The sequence below is a fragment of the Austrofundulus limnaeus genome, unplaced genomic scaffold (assembly GCF_001266775.1).
Source record: "Austrofundulus limnaeus strain Quisiro unplaced genomic scaffold, Austrofundulus_limnaeus-1.0 Scaffold295, whole genome shotgun sequence".
NCBI lineage: Eukaryota > Metazoa > Chordata > Actinopteri > Cyprinodontiformes > Rivulidae > Austrofundulus > Austrofundulus limnaeus.
In genome coordinates, this window is record NW_013952697.1 from 178,875 (window position 1) to 190,923 (window position 12,049).

A 12,049-nucleotide genomic window follows, 5' to 3' on the forward strand; every position below is an offset into this window, starting at 1 on the left:
TATTCAAATATGGTGAGAGATTTACTTCCATACTTCAGATCCATCATGTCCGTACAAACAAAAAACAGCAAACAAGCCCCTGTGTTAAATGTACATTTTTGGCTAATAAAACCCAAATAAATGTTGTTAGTGACAGAAAAACACAGACTTTAAATTTTTTTATCTTTGTTTGTATCAACTTGTGCACGTGTAATTTTCCTGCCTGTTTATGTTTATTAAGTAAGAAGTGGTGATATTTCAGAGCTGCCCACATGCAGTCTGACAGGGTCTGACTGCCAAAGGACAGGAAGTTAAGTGGCTCTCCAACAGATTGTGAACATCAGGTGTTTTAACTCAACCAGTGTCAGCCCATTAAACACGGCTGCTCCGGCCAAACTGCCCTCGGCTACACTCTCTAATGTTTATATGGCTCAGAGAGAGCCAAACGATGCTCTCAACATGCGGGTCAAAAGCTATGAACTCCAGAGTGGGCAGCTGCCAGAGAACATGGAGCACGGGGCTTGCCAATAGCTACAAGCCTGTGGCCAGACGGAGAGTGCACGGAGAGTGCACGAGGTTTCAGGAACAGCCAAGTGGCGTCCAGTGAGGGTTCCCCTGGTTTAGAGCTGGCCAAACAACGCCTCCGGGCTGGATGGACCGTCTTTTTCCAACAGGCTGGAAATGAGTCTGTTCTCTGGGGGTTGGTCCCATCTCCTGCTCAGAGGTGGGGGACGAGAAGTTCAGGTTTCAACCAGGAAAAGGTCCCGTTTTGCTTTTAAATCAAGCTTATTTTCATCTTGCGTTAATGTTCAGTGTATTGCTGTTGTGCTGGTGTTCTGCCAGCATCTAGTCATCACCCACTACTGAAGCTGAAAGGGTGACAATGAATGTGCATGCACTATATCAGTAAGTATTTATATGTGGGTGTGTGCATGTGTTCAGATCTGCTCTTTAAAAACTAACACAAACATATAAATATTTCTTAATATATCTTTCATAAAGTAGCTAATCACCTTTTGGAGTCAGTCCAAATTAAGATGGCCAACACAGCTAATCGACATTAGCCAACATAAAAATGGCAATAACTCCACCATTAGGTGTGGTAGCATAATCCAGATGTTTGTATTACATTTACATTGTACAATGCTTTTGTTTAAAACTTAGGTTATTAATGGTCTATACCAGGGCTATTCAACTAAATTGCTCCGGGGGCCACAGTTACTGCCGGTCAACAGCTGAGGGGCCGAACACCCAGCAATTAAAGTTATTATGTAAATAAACCAAGTATTACAAAGATCTGTTACCTTTGAATTTGTTTATTTTGTTGCATTTAATCATGAATACAACATACAGAACCCTATAATAGTGACGATTACACATCATCAAAAACAAAAAGAACACATTATGCCTCCTATTATTAGATACAAATATTTTGACATCTCTGTCTTGCCAAAATTTTAAACCAATTTTATTTTCACTTTCTTCATTTTATCTTCAACTGCTTGTAGTTTTAACTGTCTTGAGTCTTCATAGAAATGGTTTTCACCAGCTTCTAGCCAAGATTCTGGCGTTTCTGTAGATACCAATCATGTCTATGTTAAACTAAAAGAACTTAGGCTACGTTCACACTGCAGGCAAATCCGACCCAAATCCGATTATTTGGGCCCATCTGACTCATATCCGATTTTTTTATGACAGTCTGAACGCGACAAATCCGATTTTTTCAAATCTGACCCAGGCCGTTTCAGTATGTAGTTTTAAATCGGATATATATCTGATGTTTTCAAAGTGACTGCAGTGTGAACGCTCATGTCACATTCATCTGACTTTTTCATCAGGAGGAGGGGGTGAAGGATCGATAAAGACACTAACCTCAAGTCTCGCTGTTTAAATCTGTAGCTCCGTGTGTTTACAGCTCCAAATCACAAGTCCAGTTGCTTCATCTTTTTACTTTTCATTTTCCACGTAGATAGTATGATAATAACAATGTCCAGCCTGGGTCGCGGAGAGTATCGATCCTAAAGTTCGATACTTGGTCGATACTTTTTTCCAGCTCGTAGTTTCATTCAAAAAAAAAAAAGCTTCACTGGAGCATCCCGGTCAGAGGCAGCTTCAGATATAAACACTGACTAAAGAAGCAGGTCAGATAATAATTTAATCGGCTCTGATTAAACAACAACTTCCGATTCGATGCGCAAAATGTAGCGTCCATGCTAGCTCTGTAAACAAACAAGCCGGCTGATGAGACGTCACGTCTTTTACTGCGCATGCGTGTCACATCAGTGCTGTGTAGCGTTCACACAGGGGTCTGATGCAGGTCACATTTAAAATGTAATGTGAACGTTCACACAAAAAGATCAGATTTTTTCAAAAAATCGGAACTGAGCATTAAGACCTGCAGTGTGAACGTAGCCATAGAGTAATTAAAGTAGAAAACCGGGGGTTTGGGCTTAAGAGATGAATGAACCAATTGGCGGGCCGAACTTTGGTCACTCGCAGGTCGAATGTGGCCCACGGGCTGCCAGTTGAATAGCCCTGGTCTATACAATGGTCTGTCATCAAAAAATCTCACTGACCACTGGATGAATTTTAATAAAACTTACAGAAAGTAATCATTGGATGCACATCTACAGCTGTTTTCCTGCAGAGATAAACCCAATTCAAGATGCCTGTCATGGTCGACAAACATTGAATCACAGATAAGAAAAGCTTAGTCAATTTTACAGCCAATCAAAAATTCGATGAGATTGATACACAACTGTTGTGCAACAGATAGTATATGAACTTTCTTCAAAATGTGATCAACACTTTGGCGTCAACTTTATCTGTTTGTTAGCAAAATAGCTCATGAACCGCTACACTCAGAAATATTTAACCCTAATTTTTAAGATTTATGTAATTTATTACATGACAAATTCCCATTGACTTTTTTAGTTAATTTTAACACAAATCTACCAAATAAACCTTACATGATACAAATTCATTCAAGTAATAAAGTCTATTTATCATAAATGCATAATCCTCAGGTTTATGTATTCAGATTTTATAAAATATAATTACTCTAAATGAATAATATTGAGTCTATTTATTTCAAATACATAAAGTATATTGTTTGAATTGCATAGTATTTAGGTTACCTATACAAAATAAATACCACATATTTATTTGAATTGCATGTCATTTATAGTTATTTAATAAACCAAATTAATCAAAATTCATAACATTTATGCAATTCCTTTCCATTCAGTATACCAACAATCTTAATGATACAATCAGATCTTGTTGATTCAACATCTTTATTAAACATTAATTACTCATATTAAAGACACAAAATTACACAATATCAAAATGACGCTTCAGTCATAATTATGTATTTATACAAAAGTTTGACTTGTGTACATTCACAACAAGACCCTATGTCCTGTTTTTGTCATACTTTTCCTTCAATATTAGAAAAAAAAAACGTCTTCACCCGAGTAGCTTTGGTAGGGAACTGAGTCACTTTTTTTTAGAACAAATATCTTTTAAATACTGAACTAGCTCTCATTGAATCATCTGGAAACAATTCAAGAAAAATCTGGTTTGAACTGCGTCACCACAACACTGCCAGCTAACACACTTTAGAAACTACCCATCTATGAATCCAGATACACAGTCACACTCACACATCAACACCTAAAGAAAAAAAAAACACCATTACAAGTACAAATGTATCAAACAGGTATTTCCCTGAAACATGAGGGATCATTTAAACACAAGATCCTGTCTGATTAGTCCAGATCCAGCAAGATTTTCTGGTACACCTCAAATGTGTGCTTCAGGCTTTTTGGACAGCTCAAGTTGAGTCCATGTATCAGTCCATAAAGCATTACACATGCATGGCTGACACACTGCAGGCTATGGAGAACATCCATGCCTTCCAGCACAACAACATCAGCAAAGCTTCCATTACTTGGACCATCAGCACCACGACCTTCTGCTCAGATAGTGTAGATACCCATGGTCTTCTCTGCAATGTCTGCCTCTGCCTCTCTGGATTCAGTGTCCTGGAATATGGAGAGAACAAAATAATTAGCTGTATGACCTTAAACTTGACCACCAAGTTCCAAGCAACTCATCCTTAGGCCAACTGAGTGTTACTTTGAAGACATTTCTTAAAAGCACTGCATACAAGTGTTCATGACACTATGAAGTGTTTGTGTCGTCATCTTGTTGTTTTGGTGAGAACTGTCATCCCTGGCATGGTGAGGGCATTTAGGTGTCAGGACCCGGCCAACTTTATCCTCAGGCTCCTCTGGACCAAATGGACTTAGATCCTACAAAGTGACAGCACTACCAGCATTTGCCTTGTGGGAATTTCCCATTCTAAACTAACAACCCATCGGACTCAATGATGAGTCCTTGACCATTGGTGGTCAAGGTCAATGTGTCCTCATGTCTATCTCATTCTCATGAACACCATGTTTTCAGGCACATCTGGCACAAAGGACAATAGATTGACATACCATGTATTCTTTAACCAGTGTGTACAGGTCTTCATTAAAGTAGTTGCTCAGACAGCTCAGCACACAACCACGACTCATGTTATCTTCATTCTGAAAAACAAACAAACAAATCAAATGATTCATGCTTTTTCATTGTCAGAGACACACATGTACAGATGCTGAAGCTAACAAAGTTACTGACATTTCCATACTTGACCAACCCATCACCTTGCTTTACCCACTCAGGTAAAGCTCACAGAAGTCCAAACCCCTTTAGAAAACAGTAATTTTGAAAACATAGAGCTGAGTCGCACAAACCATATGCTTTTCAGGAAAAAAATAACTTACGTTGTCCATTGAGGCCATTATGTTGATGGTCTTTCTTCCTGCAGTTCCACCTTTGGCATTGAAACCTTGATCGGGTTGTCTGTCTGATGATCAGGCTGTCTGTCTGATGGTCCATTTCTCCATGGAATTTGGAGGTCACAGGTACAGTTCTAAGTCGCATAAAATCAATTTGATCTGTAAAAGACAACTTAGAGAGAATACATATTTTCACAGTTTGTAAAAAGATCATCGATAGACCAAATTACGACACTTCAGATTCACACTTAGCTCACGGACATCAAAGAGAGCTGGCCATTTGTTTTGGAACTCTGGAAATACTGGCTCCTGGAGAACCTCCTTTTGATGTGTACATCTTAAACTTATATTAAACACAGGACAGGAGGAGGAAAGAAGACAAGCGACATCTAACTTTCAATTATGTAATCCAAGCCAATATTTGAAAATAGTACTCTAAAAGGCAGTAAATCAGCTAACACATTAGAGTCCCGCTTCTTTAGTTTAGTTAATTGTAGTTGAATAGCTGAGTTTACTAAATGAAAATTATTACATCACTGACCTAGACTAATTTTTCAACAAACTGCAACCTTTAGAGAAAATGTTTAGATCAATGATGCAATTCACTGTAATGAATCCATACTTCTATGTTAACAGTATTATGCCATTGGCACCACAAGAAACTATGAAATTAAGCTAACTGTAAAAGGAAGCATGACCAGCTAGTTTAAGGAGCAGGGAATTGCACATAACACAAACAAAAGGCGGGAAACAAGCTTAGGCGTTGACCAAACTAGTTTTAAGACACTGCAACAGAGATTTCACTCATGATTCACAGACTCTCCCTCCCTCCCTCCAAAACCCTAACTTATCAGGCTTGTTAAAATTACTAGTAGTAATTTTAACTGGCATGAAAAAAAACACTGCAAAGGGTTAATTTCATCCAGTATCAAGCTGTTTTACCAAAGCTGTATTACCAGACTAGCTAAATAGCTAGCATGTTAGCTGTGATGCTAATGTGGGCTAGTGTTGTCTGGTGCAGCAGCATGACCAAAATAAAACTGTTTAAAATAATCACAAACTACATACATAAATTAATACATTTTGATGTGATATAATTTAAACTGCACGATTAAGACACATTTAGAAGTAATGAAACGTAGGATGTCTCGGATTGCTTGCAGGACAGCTTCTTTTTCGTCTTCTTCTTGTTCAAGTTTTATGGCAGTTGATGGCCAACTTAAAGGGGCATTACCGCCACGTACTGGTGCAGAACATAGTTTCTATTCACCCATTTCATTTTTCATAACTTCTATGAAAACAAATTACATAAATTTTAAATAACAGAATCTTGTTTGTCTTACACCTTTGATTATTTAAACCATATTAGTATGTATTAAGTATTTACTTTAAATGTATTTGAGAATTTATTAAATTATGTAGATAATAATTAATTTTATTGCATGCATTTTAAAAATGAGTTTTTAAATAAAATCAAATAAATGTAAATGCATAAAACTTACTTATGCCATGAATCATTTCTGTGAGTGTAGATAGGTTTAAAACTTTCAGGAAATATTCGCTCAGTACCTCTACAACTGCATAATGTTTGTAGTTAATCCAAGTCATGATGGTTACCATAGCTCATCAGATTAGCCACTACAAATATGCCTGTAACTCAATATATTTTATAGATTTTGAGATAAATTATAAACTTGTAGTAGCTTGCAATAATGCATGTTTTTTTCCAGGTTTTGTTGAAATGGCTTTAGCTTGATTTTATATTTGAACATGAGCTTGATCTAAAACTTTGGCATCAAAGTCTGCGGGTGATAAAAGCAGATGCGCTCTTCTCTCAGTGGTCAGTATTTGTTTTTTTGGCATGGCTTTGCTTGGCACCTTGAGGACTCTGGAGTCGGACCAAGCAGAGTCTGGAGTCCTTGAGGTGTAATGGCACTGAGCTGTGGAAGACATGTCCAACCAGCATCCCCACACAGTTCAGATGCTTCAAGGTACAACACACAGTGCCTGAGGCTCAAGACAGCCAAAACTCAATCTAAGTGCACTTATAAACCATGGGAGTACAAGCATTCCTGAAACCAGCCCAGGCCACTTAGGGTCCAAAGGTTTCTGCAGTCCTGTCCCACTCAGTGTTCCACTAAACCCTTCAGAGAGACAAAGAACTGTGGGAGAGGTAAAAAGCTGAACAATCGAGTGTTTAACACTTCATATTTGATCCCTGCCAATTCCAGACGCTGCCACTGTTAATTGCTGCTGTGCTACCTGCCACCAGTGGTCCTTTATGAGATGGCTCCTGAATCAAAGCATATGGACGAGGCGCTGCAACGGGAGCCATGAACGACTCGAGGAAAGCTCCCCATTAAATAAGAACTGGCTAATTACTTTGTCCTCCCTTTTGTCCCGTGCTATCCAGGCTCTCGCTGCCATTCATATATCTTACAGTAATGAGTAAAGCCAGGGCTCGGCACCTGCGCTCGGTAATTAAACATATAAATTCTCCCCTCGCAGAAATATGTGGACTCACCAGGATTGATTTATGCGCCTCTGTAAATTACACTGTTGAGCTTATTTTCTCTGGCTGTGTTCCTTCAGAGGGAAAAGGAGAGTCATTATATCACTTCAGTGGTGGAAGGATTCTTTTAAATACTTGTCAGGTTACCTTCTTTCTGCTAGTTTTACTGCTGATGGTTAATAGGGTGATGGTGGTGCTACCTTGCTGGCCTTCTGAATAAAACTGATACATTAGACTTTAACACAAAAAAACATTAGGTTTCTGTAAAACTATCAGATATAAAAGGATGTCCAAATAAAACAGTTTTGTGACTCATTTAACAGTCTTTTTAGCACAAAAAAACTAAGTGATTATTTTCTGCTTTTTTCACAAAATACCCACTTTAATTTGATAAGTGAGTTAATAATGGAATAATTTATCCAACTAAAGAGATTTTTCTTGGTTTAGGTGAAGCAGGTTTTTGGCAGACACAGTCAGTGTTGTGCAGATAATCTACAAGTCAGAGGTTCTGTTTTTTTTAAAGTACTTCAATTTGACATACTATACAAAAACTGCTGAATCCCTCAAATCACCTGAATATATGCAGTAAAACCACTGAAGCAAATAATAAAACTTTGGTAACACTTTAATAAGTAACTACTGAGTAGTTACTGAGTAAATACTGAATACCTAATAGAGGAACTACTCAGGAACTAATGTGTACTTAGAAACAACTTAGTAACTACTGAGTAATTACTGAGTAGTTACTCAGTAGTTAATAAGTACATCAAAGAGGAACTACCGAGTAGTTACAAAGTTACTGAGTAGTTACTAAGGACACAAAAGAGGAACTACTCAAACTACTGCGTACTTAGAAACAATTTAGTAACCACTCAGTAACTACTGAGTTAAGGAGCTAAGTTGTGGTTAGCTAGGTGCAGAATTTCACTTTTGGAATGGAAGCAACTAAAAGTACAGGTGAAATGAACTCAAGGATGTTTCCCATCATGCTAGTATTGATAAGATCCAACCTGCTGGTGTGCCATTGCATAGCATCATTCGTTGGTCTAAATTCTCAGTCATGGATGAGATGACAAATCTAGAAAGTTTAAAAAAAGTCAAAACAATTAGATCTTTGCTATGTAACTGAAGAAAATCAAGTTTCAAGATTTAAACTGCATAACGTTGGTATTAATAATATCAGTATCTGGATTGAGCTGTATACCTGTACCTCAATGACCTAAACAGATGAAATGCAACATGACCATTCAGATTGTTGACATGGGGTTATTTGCCTTTAGAAGTTGCCGGTGAACAAACCCAGAGATTGGATCAAATCCTCCCAAATATGAAAATAATCAGTGTTGGGTCATCCTTCCGTTCATTTCTCAGTGTGTACGGATCAGGTAGTGCATCTTGGTTGAAATGATGTGAAAGCACTTTCGCATTTTTGCGCATGCATAGTATGCTGGTTGGCAGAAAGCCATCAATAATGAACTACATACTAAAGACCCGAGGTAAGAGACAAGGTTATAATAGTTTTGGATTTTTCATTATAGTTTATTTTTATTTCGTTGTGACTATTTTCTTTTAATTAAATTAGCTTTAATTAGTTTTTACAGTGGATTTGATTGTTTTTATTAGTTAATATTGCATTTGAATGCTTAGTTTCAGTTTAGTTTAGTTTAGTATTTAATAGTTCTTGTATTAGATTTTTTTATAGTTTGAATAAACATATTTGCCAATGCATTCTCAAGCTTGTGATGTTTCTGTGAGTTAACTAGCCAACAGCTATTTGGTCGCTATAAAGCAGACATTACAGCGACACCTTCCTAAAATAATTGTGTAATTCAATTTTGCCAACTAAAAACTTGGGCGATTATTTTAGGATGGTGACAATAGTTGTCTCCAACCTGGTGCTTACCTGCTGCTTGTTTTTCAGAGATCCACATGTTTCAAGATAAATTGACAAACACTAAAACTAAGGCTATTCTATCTATAATTCCAGTTAGGTTTAGTTAGTTTTGCAAAAAAAAAAAGGTTATACAGTTTACGTTAGTTATCGTTTTTTCATTTTATCACCATTTTTATTTATTTCAGTTAACTAAAATGTTTTTTCAGTTTCAGTTTTCGTTATTTAGTTAGTTTTAGTTAACTATAATAACTCTGGTAACAGAGCAGTATAGTGTAGTTATTATCCCTAAACTAGCAATGTGATTAAATTAGCAAAGCCAGCTGTTAATATCAGGTATCTTTGTCCAGCAGTCAGTGTGTGGGGTGAGGTAGGGTTAGGGTTACCCTGGACAGATAAGTACATCAGAGGGTCACATAGAGACAAACAACCATTTGCACCCATTTGGAGTTACCAATTAATATAACATATTTTTTGGCCTATGGGAGGGAACCAGAGTACCCGGAGAAAACCCACACATGCACAGAGAGAACATGCAAATCTTCACCCAGAAAGGTCCCAGGCCCAGATTTAATCCAGTAAACTTCTCACTGAGAGGCAACAGCTTTACATTAGCTAATAAATATAAAGCTTTGAATATTAAGCTTCAGTGTTTTCCATGGCTGATGGACATCTAAAGCACATTTCCCAGCTGGGAGTCTCAGTTTTAATGAGTTAAAACAACAAATGTCATGATTAGCTTAATATGCTTTATATTTTAAATGGCTTAGCTGCTTTTAAACTGCCTGCCTTAGAATGCGTTTACTCCCCCCTCCTCCGGTTCTTATTTTTTGACTTTCCTTCGTGACATTTCTTTTTTTTAAGTTAACACTTTTTCCCCAGTTTCTTTCTTTTCTTTTCTTTTTTTCTTTTTTTTTTTTTGAAGCCAAAGCTTGCAGCATTCACAGCATTCCTGACACTTTTGTTAATAACTCTGTGGAAAGTTAATGAAAACAGCACTCAGGCATATCCAAAATGATTGTGCTCTTTGTCATGTTAATAAAGTGAAAGATGTTCGTCCAATGGGCGAGTGAATACACATTACAGACAACTTCTGATTGTGTGTGTGTGCACTCTTGTTGCACCTCATTGTTTCACCTCACATTGTTTTCTGTCCCCAGTTTGCTTTTCCAAGACAAATGTTTCAGCTTATTTATCTCTGAGGTCATCAGGGTGAATGATTCAGGCATATTTGTCATTCTAAACTGTAATATACGTAAATAAATTAATGCAGTCCTGTGTTTGTGTCTCAGATTTACACACACACAGCACACCAGGTGCCATGGTGAACAGTTTATTACAAGTTTCATTGACCAAATTCTCTGAAACTCTTTCATTAAAATAAATGTAGAATTTATATATTATCAGATTTTTGTTTCCTGTAGTTAGTTAAATATTTTACCACATTCATCTATCCGCTTGCATTTTCAGACCATTGCTTAAAGTTTTCAAAAGCTGCTTCTTAGAAAAGTTTATTAATAATTAAAGGCACAGTGTGTAGGGTTTTGTCAATTATTTTAGCCGAAATAGAGATAATCACTAATGACAATAATACAAAACATGTCTAATCCTTGCAGACAAAGACCTTGTTTTATTATTTTTACCTTATAAAAAGCCGTTTATATCTCCATGGTCGCGGGTCGCCACACAGGCAGCCGCCATCTTGCACCGCCGTCTTGTCTACGAAGGCTCATGAAGGACAAACTGCGGTGGTGGCGTCAAAAACGGTTTTAGTTGTAATACTATAAATGTAATATTTGTTGTCTGTCATTGTAGCTGGGATAATTTTACTTATTAAAGCTCATAATCTTACCACTTGAAACATCACTAGCCCTGAAGCTGCTGGTAGACATCGAAGGTTGGAATTATCAAAGGTTTTTGACCCCTGAGAGACACCGTAGCAACTCCTTTGCGTTGGAAGCGGGGGGTGGGGGTGGGGGGAGGACCAGGGAGGATGATTCAACCACTCAACCACTAGATGTCACTGAAAACAACAAATCCTACAGACTGTGCCTTTAATATCTAACCTGATGTAGACAGCTTTCTGATTGAGCTCAGTTTGCAGAAACAAACATTAATCCTGACTGAATTGGTTACTGAACAGATAATCAAAATGAATGGGACTAAGACCAACAATTTGTGTGTTTTTATAATTTTAAAGCAATAGGAGTTATGAATTTTTTCATATTAATGATTAGAACTTTTTCACTTACACAATTTCTACATCACTAAATGATTGTTTGGGAGTTCATGTAATACTCATGGTTTGTGTAAAAATTGTTAGAAAACAGAAAATATTCCTTCTCTTTGTTTTGAACTAAATTTAATTATCTGTTATAGAAATTCTCCCGTTAAAGTTTAGATTATCTCAGCCCAGCTCATTAACATATAATATTTGCTCCAACTTTTGCTTTAACACTCTGAATCTACTAAGCGACTCTACTTTTATTGACTCTCCTCCTCACAGTTTTTAGTAAGCCTCTGTCTCAAAACAAACTAAGAACCTTGCCTTTCTGTTTTCGACCAGGTCCTTTGTTCTCACTCTTAGCCTGTTTCTATTACTAACTCAACAGCTATAGTTCACTGAATCTGTCCAAACTGCACTCAAGGTTCAAGTGTAAATAAATAACTCCTAAAAGTTGGCAAAAAAATCTGAATCTACTGATTTTGCTTGTTTATTACAAATTATGCTGAAGTGAATGAAGTGTAGTGAATGATGCATATTTAGTGGTTATTTAAATCATAGATGATACACATTTATAAAAAAAAGCACTGAACACG

The 12,049-nt window shown here is 37.1% G+C and overlaps 2 long non-coding RNA genes across 3 annotated transcripts in view; one reads left to right on the forward strand and one right to left on the reverse strand.

Moving 5' to 3' along the window:
• The window catches only part of LOC106526809 (uncharacterized), a 240,464-nt gene that overhangs the window by 72,189 nt on the left and 156,226 nt on the right, over nucleotides 1-12,049 (forward strand). The window lies entirely within an intron of this gene.
• LOC106526810 (uncharacterized) lies at nucleotides 3,257-4,858 on the reverse strand. The gene is made up of 3 exons (XR_001311307.1): nucleotides 4,812-4,858; nucleotides 4,485-4,574; nucleotides 3,257-4,025 (listed from the first exon to the last, which is right to left on the reverse strand). It is a non-coding gene; the product is annotated as an uncharacterized LOC106526810 (long non-coding RNA).